The sequence below is a fragment of the Choloepus didactylus genome, chromosome 3 (genome assembly GCF_015220235.1).
Source record: "Choloepus didactylus isolate mChoDid1 chromosome 3, mChoDid1.pri, whole genome shotgun sequence".
In the NCBI taxonomy this organism is placed as follows: domain Eukaryota; kingdom Metazoa; phylum Chordata; class Mammalia; order Pilosa; family Megalonychidae; genus Choloepus; species Choloepus didactylus.
Genome location: NC_051309.1, coordinates 56,975,556 through 56,987,415, shown reverse-complemented (window position 1 = coordinate 56,987,415; position 11,860 = coordinate 56,975,556). Strand labels below are relative to the sequence as shown.

The window sequence follows — 11,860 nt, the reverse complement described above, 5'->3', positions numbered from 1 at the left end:
ATTGTGTTTATTTGAGTCTTCTCTCTTTTTGAATTTGCAGTCTAGCTAAGGGTTTGCCAATCTTACTGATTTTTTCAAAGAACCAACTTTTGGTTTTATTTATTCTCTCTATTGCTTTTTTTTTTTTTTCCAGATAATTTATTTCTGCTTTAGTCTTTGTTATTTCTTTTCTTCTACTTGCTTTAGGGTTAGTTTGCTAATCATTCTCTATTCTCTTCATTGTTCCGTTAGGTCTTTGGTTTTAGCTCTTTCTTCCTTTTTGATGTAGGCATTTAAAGCTATAAATATCCCTCTCAGAGCCATCTTTTCTGCATCCTATAGGTTTTGATATCTTGTATTCTTGTTTTCTTTCTTCTCTAGATATCTACCTATTTCTCTTGTAATTTCTTCTTTGACCCACTGGTTGTTTAGGAGTGTGATGTTTAGCCTCCATATATTTGTGAAAGATCTGGTTTTGGTGGTTACTGATTCTAGTGGTTATTGAGTCTATTGATTCTAGTTGCATTCCATTATGGTCAGAATATGTGCTTTGAATAATTTCAGTCTTTTAAAATGTATTAAGACTGTTTTGTGCCCCGCATATGATCTGTCGTGGAGAACATTCCATGAGTACTAGAGAAGAATGTATATCCTGGTAATTTTGGGATGTAATGGTCTATATGTGTCTGTTAAGTCTAATTCTTTATCACATTATTTAGGTTCTCAATTTCCCTATTGGCCCTCTGTCTAGTTGTTCTATCTATAGAAGAGAATGCTGTATTGATGTCTCCAGCTATTATTGTAGAAATATGAATTGCTCCTTTCAGTTTAGCCAATGTTTGTCTCATGTGCTTTGGAACTCCTTGATTGGTGTGATTTGTAATTCTTATTTCTTCTTGTTGAATCATCCCTTTTGTTAATACACAGTGTTATTCTTTGTATCTTTTGACATCTTTGCAATTAAAGTTTATTTTGTCTGATATTAGTACAGCAACCCCTGCTTTCTTTTGGCTGCAGCTTGCATGGAATATATTTTTCCATCCTTTCACTTTAAATCTTTTGTGTCACTGGGTCTAAGATAAGTCTCTTGCAAATAGCATATTGATAGGTCATATTTGTAAATACATTCTGCCATTCCGTATCTTTTAATTGGGGTGTTTAACCTGGTAGCATTCAAAGTTATTACTGTGAAGGCGGTTCTTGAACCAGCCATCTTATCCTTTGGTTTTTAGTTGTCAGAGATATTTTTCCCACTCTGTTTTTTTCCTTTAAGTTACTCTTACTGATACTCTTCAGTTACATGCCCTTCTCCAGACCTTCTTTCCTTTCTTTTTTCTCAGCCAGTAGAGCTCCCTGTAGTATTTCTTGCAGGACAGGTCTCTTGTTAACAAATTATCTCAGTATTTGTTTGTCTGTAAAAATTTTAAACTCTCCGTCAATTTTGATGGAGAGATTTGCTGGACAAAGAATTCTTTATCAATTTTTTTCTTTAAGAATCTTAACTATATCATACAACTGCCTTCTCACCTCCATGGTGAGAAGTCAGTACTTAGTCTTATGTGGTTTCCCTCATATGTGGTGAATTGCTTCTCTCTTGCTGCTTTCAGAATTTTCCCCTTCTCTTCAGCATCTGACAATCTGATCAGGATATGTCTCACAGTGGTTCTATTTGGATTTATTCTATTTGGTGTTCTTTGGACTTTTTTGGTTTGCATATTTTCATCATTAATAAAGGTTGGGAAGTTTTCCCCAATTATGTCCTTGAATACTCTTCCTAGCCTTTTCTCTTCTCTCTTCCTTCTGGGACACCAATGATTCTTTCATTTGTGTACTTCATGTTGTCATTCATTTCTCTGAGATTCATTTCAAATTTTTCAATTTTTTCCCCACCATTTGTTCTTTTGTGCATTCACATTCAATTTCCATGTCCCCTAATTCACATATTCCTTCTTCTGCCTCTTCAAATCTGCTGTTGTTTGTCTCTAGTATATATTTATATATATATATATATATATTGGTACAATTTATCAAGTAGTTATATTGGTAATTTCCAGGAATGTTATGGGTTACAGTTCTACAGTTTCAGTTTTTTCCTCATTGTGAAATATAAAATATATATAGAAAGGTGACAGCTCCAAAGTACAATTTAACAAGTTATCTATAGAGCAAATTTCATAGAATGTCATGGGTTTCAGTTCCAGCATTTCAGCCATTTCCCTCTACCTATTCTAATACCCTATCATCCCCCACCAAAATTTTTGTATAAAGGTTCAAGTTCAAATGCACCACATCCCTGTCCACTGTGTGGCTGTGAGCCTCTGGGGTTAGGGAAGGGCCCCTGGTACTTCTGTGTGGTGCCCTTGCCTCTCCCCGCCTTTCATCTGTACACATTGTGGGTTTCCATGGAGGAAGAGTAAATGCGATCACCAGAGGTCCATTGAATCCCAAGTTCCCTCATAAGAGCTTCTGGCCACGGGGCTGTGAAGGGTTCTCTCCCCAACCAACTGCTGAGATGGGTGCACAGGGAGTGAATAGCTGGTCCCCCTCTTGGTGGCCAGCTCCAGCCGCCAGCCGGTGGTGGCGGTCCCAGACAAATCAACTCACCTCGTCCTTTCAGATGCAATTTCTCCAGTTTCATCCAAGTCCCCATTATGTGTTGTAGAGATCCCTCTCCAGCCAGTCAAACCCTGGAGCCACTGTTCTGGGCACTTTTGCCCTTCCTCTGTTTTTTTTCATGGAGGAGAAGTTTGCTCTGCCTCTCCTATTCTGCCATCTTCCCAGATGTCCACTGTAGCTTTTTCTCTTTTTCTTTTCTTTTCTTTTCTTTTCTTTTCTTTTCTTTTCTTTTCTTCTTCTTCTTCTTCTTCTTCTTTTTTTTTTTAAGATTTAAAGTGATGTACTAAAAAAACAAAACAAAACAATAGTACAGTTTGCATTATGGGGCAATTAAAATAATTGTTTCATTTTTGAAGACCTGACACTAAAAAGAATGAAACCACGTAAGTGATCAGTCTATAATTGTTCTATTTTTTTTTTTTTTTTGCTCTTATCATGCTAAGAATGTAGTCTTTTTCAGAGGCAGACAGCAAGCTGATCAAGTTTATGCTTAAGACATTTACCTATACTTGACCAAAAGTTTCAGAGGCTTACTATACCCACTGGCTAGTCTAAACTTTCATGTTAAATATGAACATTTTCCCAATAATGCCCTTAAGTCACATCTCATGTATTTCCTTCCTTAAGAACTGCATTGGCTTATTTTAAATACTTAGAAAATCTGTAATAATCTAGAGTTTACTAGGAGTAGAGTACTCTGGTTAACAAAAATGGTGTGGGCAGAGGAAAAGCAAGCATTAATAAATAAGAACGCAATCCTTACCTACACAAATTGAACTCCCCTTTTCCCCAGTAAAAAAAACTAGTCCAACAAAGGTCTCATTTTATAAAGATTAATTGTTTCCAAATCATAGTGTAAGGAACTTGAGTAATTTATCAATTTTGTTTTCTACTATGTGCCTTAGAGATACAGCACTAAAAATTTGCATCTGACACAACAGAAGACATTTTCAGAATGTAATATTGTAGTGACAGTACTGAGGTTGATTGTCTGGTTACATCATAATTGCTTATATAGAACATTGGTCCAATAACATAAAAATAGAGAACAGCAGCAGGAAATTTATCACAGTCAACATTCAGAGATAAAAAGGTTAACCACTCTTTCCATTATTTTCTGCATATAAATCCTTTTCCATTTTGAAATCTGATGGTAATTAAATTCTGGCATTGTTCCAAGCTATTGCACGAACAGGATACTGAAGGCCATCACTATATAGCACACCACAACCTAAGGACCCTTTGATTCACCAGTTCTGGCATGCTTCCAAAATATGCCCAACTGTCCAGTTTTTATTTCTGTCCATGAGGCTGGGCACCAAGGATCAGATATAAGCACAGGTACATATACGCAGCTAGATTACAGTCAACAAACTCTGAAAATTGAAAATTGCAGACATAGTGAGGCTGGGTGAGCCCAGCCACATCACCCTTCTGGGCCCAGGGTGGAAGAGGCATGCTCATTCTTCCTGCCCTTCTTGCATTCCCACCATAGCTTTTTAGCCACTCTTTACCTTTTACATCCCCTGTTCCCATTCTTGTTGACAGAAGTTGCAGAAAATTCTTTTTTTCCTCTTTCCTCCTCTTCTTTTCATACCCTAGGTCCACACAGGTCCACAGGAGAGAATCCATTTAGTTTTCTTTTTGGTTCATTGCTAAATTTGGGATAGGAAACACTGATAAAGAGAATATTAAGAGTTTGGTGACTATTATAAGAAACAGCTTAGAGTATGTAGGGAGTAAGAAAATTCAGACAAGAGGCACTTTCAGGTGCATCTGAATGAATTTAGATATGCCCTGCCATTTAAGACATATCTAAACAGGAAAACTGTCAAAATAAAATAATCACAATAAATATCTGTTTAATAATAATAATAGCCACCATTTATTAAGAGTCTACTAAGTTCAGGTACTGTGATAAGCATTTTATGTGCTTTAATTTATTTACAGACAGGCATTACTATTATGCCAAAATTACAGATGAAAATAATGCTTACCCAAGTGTACACAGCTTGAAGCAAGTGATAGAGCTAAGATCTGAATCAACAACTACATCATCTGCTTTCAAGTGACAATAGTTACTATTCATGGACAGCTGATGATGTGCCAGTCACCATGCTAAGTACAGTTTATCCATTATCATGACATCCCCATGAAGTAAGAATTAGTATCTCCATTTTAGAGGTGAAGAAACTGAGGCAGTCTAATTATTAGAATGACTTATTAACTTGTACTTCACTAATTGATTATGATAAAAGATAAATAATAATGATACATGATGTTCATAATCTGAGGCCCTACTAAATCTTAGAGTATTTCAAAATAAAAATAATTTCATCAAAGTGTTTGATGTGCATGGTAAAAGGAAGTAGAACAAGAGGCTTATGATAAATAGCCACAGTTTCTGGCTCCACTCCTCCCTACTTTAGACTCATCCCTCAGAGGCAATCACTTTCATTAGTTTTTGTTTTGGGTTATTTTGGGAGTTTTGCCCATAAATACAGAATGAACTTATAAAGATAGTTCTTAATTCATCTAATTAAGACATTTTCTATTAATGATTTAGCTCACTTACAGCAGCATATACTTTATCCATGATTCTTCTCCCTTCAGAATAGTTATCTCTCTATTTTCAATTTCAAGAACAAACTAAAACTTTCATTTGTATTTCTAGCCTGCTGCACAACTGTCATCATGGGCTTCCCTTATGTTTCCACTCTTGGTTGATTTTGCAGTTTCTTGAGTCCCTTTTCTTCCTCTTTCCTGGTTTATCCCATTTGTTTGCTGGAGTATATCATGAAGTAACTTCTTAAGGAAAGGAGAATGTGAAATAAGCTTTCTCTGTCATTGGATGGTGTTTCGGTTTGCTAAAGCTGCCAAAATACGATATACCAGAAATGGATTGGCTTTTACAGTGGGGGGTTATTCACAAATTTGCAGTTCTAAGGCCATGAAAATGTCCCAATTAAGGCATCAAGAGTAAGATACCTTCTCTGAGGAAAGGCTGATGGCATCTGGGGTTCCTTTGTCACACAGGAAGGTACACGACTGGAGTCTGCTGGTCCTCTCCCGGGTTTAGCTTCTGGTTTCCATGGCTTTCTCCAAAATGTCTCTTGGCTTCTACTTAGCTTCTCTCTTAGCTTCTCTTAAAGGACTTGAGTAAAGGATTAAGATGCACCTCAAATGGACAGGCTCACATCTCCATGGAAATAACCTAATCAAAAGGTCCCATCCATAATAGGTCTGCCCCCACAAGATTGAATTAAAAGACATAGTCTTTTCTGGGGTACATAATATTATTTCTGCTTATCAGAGTTTTGTCTGGATAGCACTTCTCCACAAAGTTTTTTGTTTTTTTTAAATTTTAATTGAGATTGTTCAGATACCATACAATTATCCAAAGATCCAAAGTGTATAATCAGTTGCCCCTGGTACCCTCATATAGCTGTGCATCCATAACCACACTTAATTTTTGTTCAATTTTTAGAACGTTTTCATTACTCCAGACAAGAAATAAAGTGAAAGATGAAAAAAGAAAAAAGAAAGAAAAAAAAAAGGAAACTTAAATCCTCCCATATCCCTAACCAACCCCCCTCAATTGTTGACTCATAGTATTGGTATAGTACATTTGTTACTGTTTATGAAAGAACTTTGAAATACTACTAACTGTAGTATATAGTTTGCAATAGGTGTATATTTCTTCCCTATATGCCCCTCTATTATTAACTTCTAATTGTATTGTCATACATTTGTTCTGGTCCATGGAAGAGATTTCTAATATTTGTACAGTTAATCATGGACATTGCCTACCGTAGGATTCAGTTTTATACATTCCCGTCTTTCGACCTCCAACTTTCCTTCTGGTGACATGTATGACTCTGAGCTTCCCCTTTCCACTTCATTCATGCACCATTCGGCACTGTTAGTTATTCTCACATCTTGCTACCGACACCTCTGTTCATTTCCAAACATTTAAGTTCATTCTAGTTGAACATTCTGCTCATACTAAGCAACCACTCCCCATTCTTAAGCCTCGTCCTATATCTTGGCACTTTATATTTCATGTCTATGAGTTTACATATTATAATTAGTTCCTATCAGTGAGACCCTGCAATATTTGTCCTTACATGTCTAGCTTATTTCACTCAGTATATTGCCCTTGAGGTTTTGTCATCAACCCCCCCACCCCCTTTTTTTTTAAGATAGTTTTGTTCACACACCATACATTCCATCCTAAGTAAATAATCGATGGTTCTCTGCATGGTCACATATTTATGTGTTTACCACCTTCACCACTATCTATATAAGGACATCTACATTTCTTCCACAAGGTAGCAGGGAGAGTCAAAGAAGGTAGAGAGGTAAAAGAAAGAGGAAAAAAAAATGACAGCTAGGAAGCAGCAAAAGGAAAAATAACCTTAAGTCAAAGTAGAGTAAAGAGTCAGACTCCACCACCGATGTCAAATGTCTAACATGCCTCCCCTATCCCCCCCTCTTATCTGCATTCACCTTGGTATATCACCTTTGTTACATTAAAGGAAGCATAATACAATGATTCTGTTAGTTATAGTCTCTAGTTTATGTTGATTGCATCCCTCCCTCAATGCCTCCCCATTTTTAACACCTTGCAAGGTTGACATTTGCTTGTTCTCCCTCGTAAAAGAACATATTTGTACATTTTATCACAATTGTTGAGCACTCTAGATTTCACCAAGTTACACAGCCCCAGTCTTTATCTTTCCTCCTTTCTTCTGGTGTCTCACATGCTCCCAACTTTCCTCTCTCAACTGTATTCATAGTTATCTTTGTTCAGTGTACTTACATTGCTGTGCTACCATCTCCCAAAATTGTGTTCCAAACCACGCACTCCCATCTTCTCCTATCACTCTGTAGTGCTCCCTTTAGTATTTCCTGTAGGGCGGGTGTCTTGTTCACAAAGTCTCTCATTGTCTGTTTGTCAGAGAATATTTTGAGCTCTCCCTCATATTTGAAGGACAGCTTTGCTGGATATAGGATTCTTCATTGGAGGTTTTTCCCTTTCAGTATCTTAAGTATATCACACCACTTCCTTCTTGCCTTCATGGTTTCTGCTGAGAGATCCACACATAGTCTTATTAAGCTTCCTTTGTATGTGATGGATTGCTTTTCTCTTGCTGCTTTCAGGATTCTCTCTGTCTTTGATATTTGATAATCTGATTATTAAGTGTCTTGGTGTAGGCCTATTCAGATCTATTCTGTTTGGAGTACGCTGCGCTTCTTGGATCTGTAATTTTATGTCTGTAAGAGATGGGAAATTTTCATTGATTATTTCCTCTATTATTGCTTCTGCCCCTTTTCCCTTCTCTTCTCCTGGGACACCAATGATACGTACATTCTTGAACTTTGTTTCATCCTTAAGTTCCCAGAGACGTTGCTCATATTTTTTCATTCTTTTCTCCAGTTGCTCCTTTGCGTGTAGACTTCCAGGTGTTTTGTTCTCCACTTCCTGAGTGTTTTCTTCTGCCTCTTGAGATCTGCTGTTGTATGTTTCCATTGTGTCTTTCGTCTCTTGTGTTGTGCTTTTTATTTCCATAGATTCTGCTAGTTGTTTTTTTGAACTTTCGATTTCTGCCTTATGTATGCCTAGTGTTTTCTTTACAGCCTGCATCTCTTTTGCCAAGTCTTCTCTAAACTTTTTGAATTGTTTTAGCATTAGTTGTTTAAATTCTTGTATCTCAGTTGAAGTGTACATTTGTTCCTTTGACTGGGCCATAACTTCATTTTTCTTAGTGTAGGTTGTAGTTTTCTGTTGTCTAGGCATCTGACCTCCTAGGGCACCCCAGTCAGGTTTTCCTAGATGAGAACAGGCTCAGGTCACAGAAGGAGGAAATATTCAGTATTCGGTTTCCCTAATGGTTTTTCTTAGAGGATTGATACACCTGTGCTTTTCTGCCCAGCAGGTGCACCTGTCAGCCTGTCACTGGCTGGTGTAAGAGGGTGTGGCCTGTGGCTCTCCTCCCCCAGGCTTTGGGGTCTGGTTCCAGTAAGGCAGGCAGTAGAGCTGGGCCCCTCCCTTTCCTCTTGGGAAGCTTTGCCCCCTCCAGAGAGGTCATCTGCCTATCAATAAGTTCTTTGTTTCTCTGACTCTGCTGGTCAAAGTGCTTTGATTTTAAAATGGCTGAGGCTTTCTTTACTGCAAAGCGCTGTGGGCTGAAAACAGCTGAGGCTTTCTTCACAGAGAAAGGGACAGAAAGCCCCCAGATTCATCTGTTGGCCAGAGATAGCACTCGATCCTCTGGACTCCCCGTCCTGAGACAGGTATGTCCCCCGACTCTCCCAAGGACAGTTGTCACCAAAAGCCTCTGTCTGCTTGTTGGGGATTTGCTGTCTGTATTGAGCAGTTAACATTAATACCCCAGTTGGAGGTGGGCTGAGGTACACTAGGTTGTCTGGAGAGTGCTGCTCTCTAGCACTGTGAGGCTTCTATGAGGCAGGGGCTCTTGGCTCTCGGCTCTCAGTGTGGGTCTGCAGTTTTTACTTACAGATTTTATGCTGCGATCTCGGGCATTCCTCCCAATTCATGTTGATGGATGGTGAGTGGACAGTCACATTTGTCTCCCCGCAGTTATTCCAGGTTATTTACTAGTTTTTTGGTCATTTATGAATTGTTCCAGGGGGGACTAACAGTCTTCCACTCCTCTCTATGCTGCCTTCTTATCTCCTCCTCCTCCACAAAGTTTTGAACTTCTGCCCATTTTGCACACATTTCTTTTATCAAGGAACTGGTAGAAGAAATCTCTTCAGCCACCTCTTGTTGCTGCTCCTTCTATAGTTCCTGCAGCTTCTCATGATGTTCCTCTACTAATTCCTCAACATCAGTGGCATTGGCCTCCAGACCCATGGACTGGCCCAAAGGCACAACATCCTGCACAACTGCACCCTCTGTACCTGCAGGCTTAGGGTCAGCCTCAAACCCTTCAAAGTCTCTCTCTGAGTCACAGCTTCTGGCTATGAATTCTTCCATGCCAAATTAATTCTCCAAAAGAGACTTCATCCTAGATATCATCAATAAAGTTAAGGCAGTGTAGGATATTGAAATGCTCCTTCCAGAATTCTGAGGGTCAACTGGGTATCAGAGGTGATCTCAAAGTATCTCTGGAAAAGCACCTTTGTGTACAACTTTTGAAGTTTAAAGTGACCTGCTGGCCCATGGGCTGGATGAGAGGAATAGTGTTGGGGGGCAGGAACCTTACAGTGATGAAGCTGAACTCCTCCAGCAGTCATCCTCCAAGCCTGGAGGGTGGGCAGGTGCATTGTCCAAAAGTAAGAGAGCTTTCAGAGCCAAATTTTTCTCCAGCAAATGTTTTTTTCACTGAGGGACCAAACACTTCATTTATCTACTCAGTGAAAAATTGCCTTGTGATCCCAACTTTTCTGTTTGTCCTCCACATCACATGGAGTTTCATTTTTATGACACTATGCTTCTTGAGAACTCATGGGTTTTAACTGTGATAGACTAGCAGAGGCTTGAGTTTTATGTCCCCACTAGCATTCACACACAATAGAGTGAGCCTGCCCCTCATTGGTTTGTGGCCTGGTAATGCCTTCTCTAATTTGGTGACATAGGTTCTTCTCAGCATTTTTTCCCAAAAAAGTCCGGTCTCATCACAGTTAAAAACTTGTTGGAGAATAAAACCCTCAGCCTCTACATAGTCTTGAAATTCACTGACGAGTTCATCAGCAGCCTTTTTATTAACACTTGCTGCCTTGCCATGCCTCATGACACTGTGGATGCTGGTCCTTTTAAAAAAATTATCAAACCAACTATGTCTGACCATAAAAACAACACTCTCATCACTTGGTCCTGGTTTGTTTTCCAAAAGAGCAGCATGCATCACTTTTAGTTTTTCACATATCATGGCTTCCTATACATTGTTGCCCACTGCTTCTTGTTTATCCAAATTAATAACAGCTTTTCAACTTCCTCAAGTGTTTGGGAACACTGCTTTGTTACTGCTTTAACTCCTTTTGCAACATCAGCCTTTATTATCGCTTCTTTATTCTTAATTATGGTGGAGACCGTTGTTCTAGGCATATCATATTCTGTAGCAAGATCAGTAATGTAAATGCCACTCTTGTATTTGCCTTTCTTTTTTTTTTTTATTGCTCAATGGTGGTGCAAAGTAATTTTCCTTTCTGCTCAGCACTATCACTGCTCATTTTCCTAGGACCCATGATGAGAAAAAAGCACAAAAATACACAAAATGACCACAGAAGCTAAGATAAGACCTCAAGGGAATGTGCACAGGGCAAGAGCTACCACATGACTAATGCACAGCCCTTTGTTTTGGCTGGAAAGGGAAGCAAGTCACGAGGCAACCAACACCAACAAGTTCTAGCTTGTGTGTTGAGTAGCAAACAAATGACAAGTACTGGGGCAAAATTTTCATGTCAAAATGCATAAAATACCAAATTCAATGAGTTTCAAAGTAGTTGAGTACCAAGGTATGACTGTATTTCTCTTTCATGTTGCAAGCTCTTCTCAAATGTGGGGATGGATATAACTGTCTGGGAGCTCCTTGTACATTAGAATGACTACTTGCTTTGCATGCTTTAGTTTAGTGTGAGTCCTCTGAGAGCTGGCCCATACAGGGGTGGAAAGTAAATGCCAGATTTGGGAGTTTTAAGGTAGTTTGGTTTGAAAGACAGGCAATGAAGCCAAATGGCAGGCAACAATAAAGTTTAATAAGAGACGCCTCAAGGTGGCCCCAGCCAGCAGAAAGGGCCTACTTGGAGGGAAAGCCATGCAGTTGGGTGGTGGGATTTCTTTTTATAGCACTTTCTACCAATCAGGGGGCTACATGGGGTCTTAGAAATGTAAGGTATTTGAGCTTTGGCCGATAGGGGATTATACATAGTTTATTTTGCAGCTTGGCAATACGTGCTTTGTAGATTCCAGCAGGACAGGTGGGGAAGGGGATAGCAGTGGTGAGGCATAAACTGGAGAAATGGTCAGAAATGGGGAGAGGGGAGGAGGCAGTGATGGGCATGAACAAAGGAAGCCTGCATGAAATGGGGGAAGGGAGGGGGCAGTAATGCAGCCTGGCTTTATAAAAGAGGGAAATGGGGGAAGGGCCCAGGGCCCAGATCTAACAGGGAGGACATTATTCTGGAGCATGAATATTTGTACTAGTTGCGTTAATTATCTCCTGTGGTAGTACGAAGAGATGCCCTAGGGAATCTCCTAAATTCCAGGCAAACTCTTCTTTACTTCTATTATGTACCT

At 39.2% G+C, this 11,860-nt stretch overlaps 1 pseudogene; it reads right to left on the bottom strand.

The window, feature by feature from the left end:
* Positions 1–3,775: 3,775 nt before the first annotated feature.
* Positions 3,776–3,995, bottom strand: LOC119528619 (annotated as a pseudogene).
* Between the last annotated feature and the right edge of the window lie 7,865 nt (positions 3,996–11,860).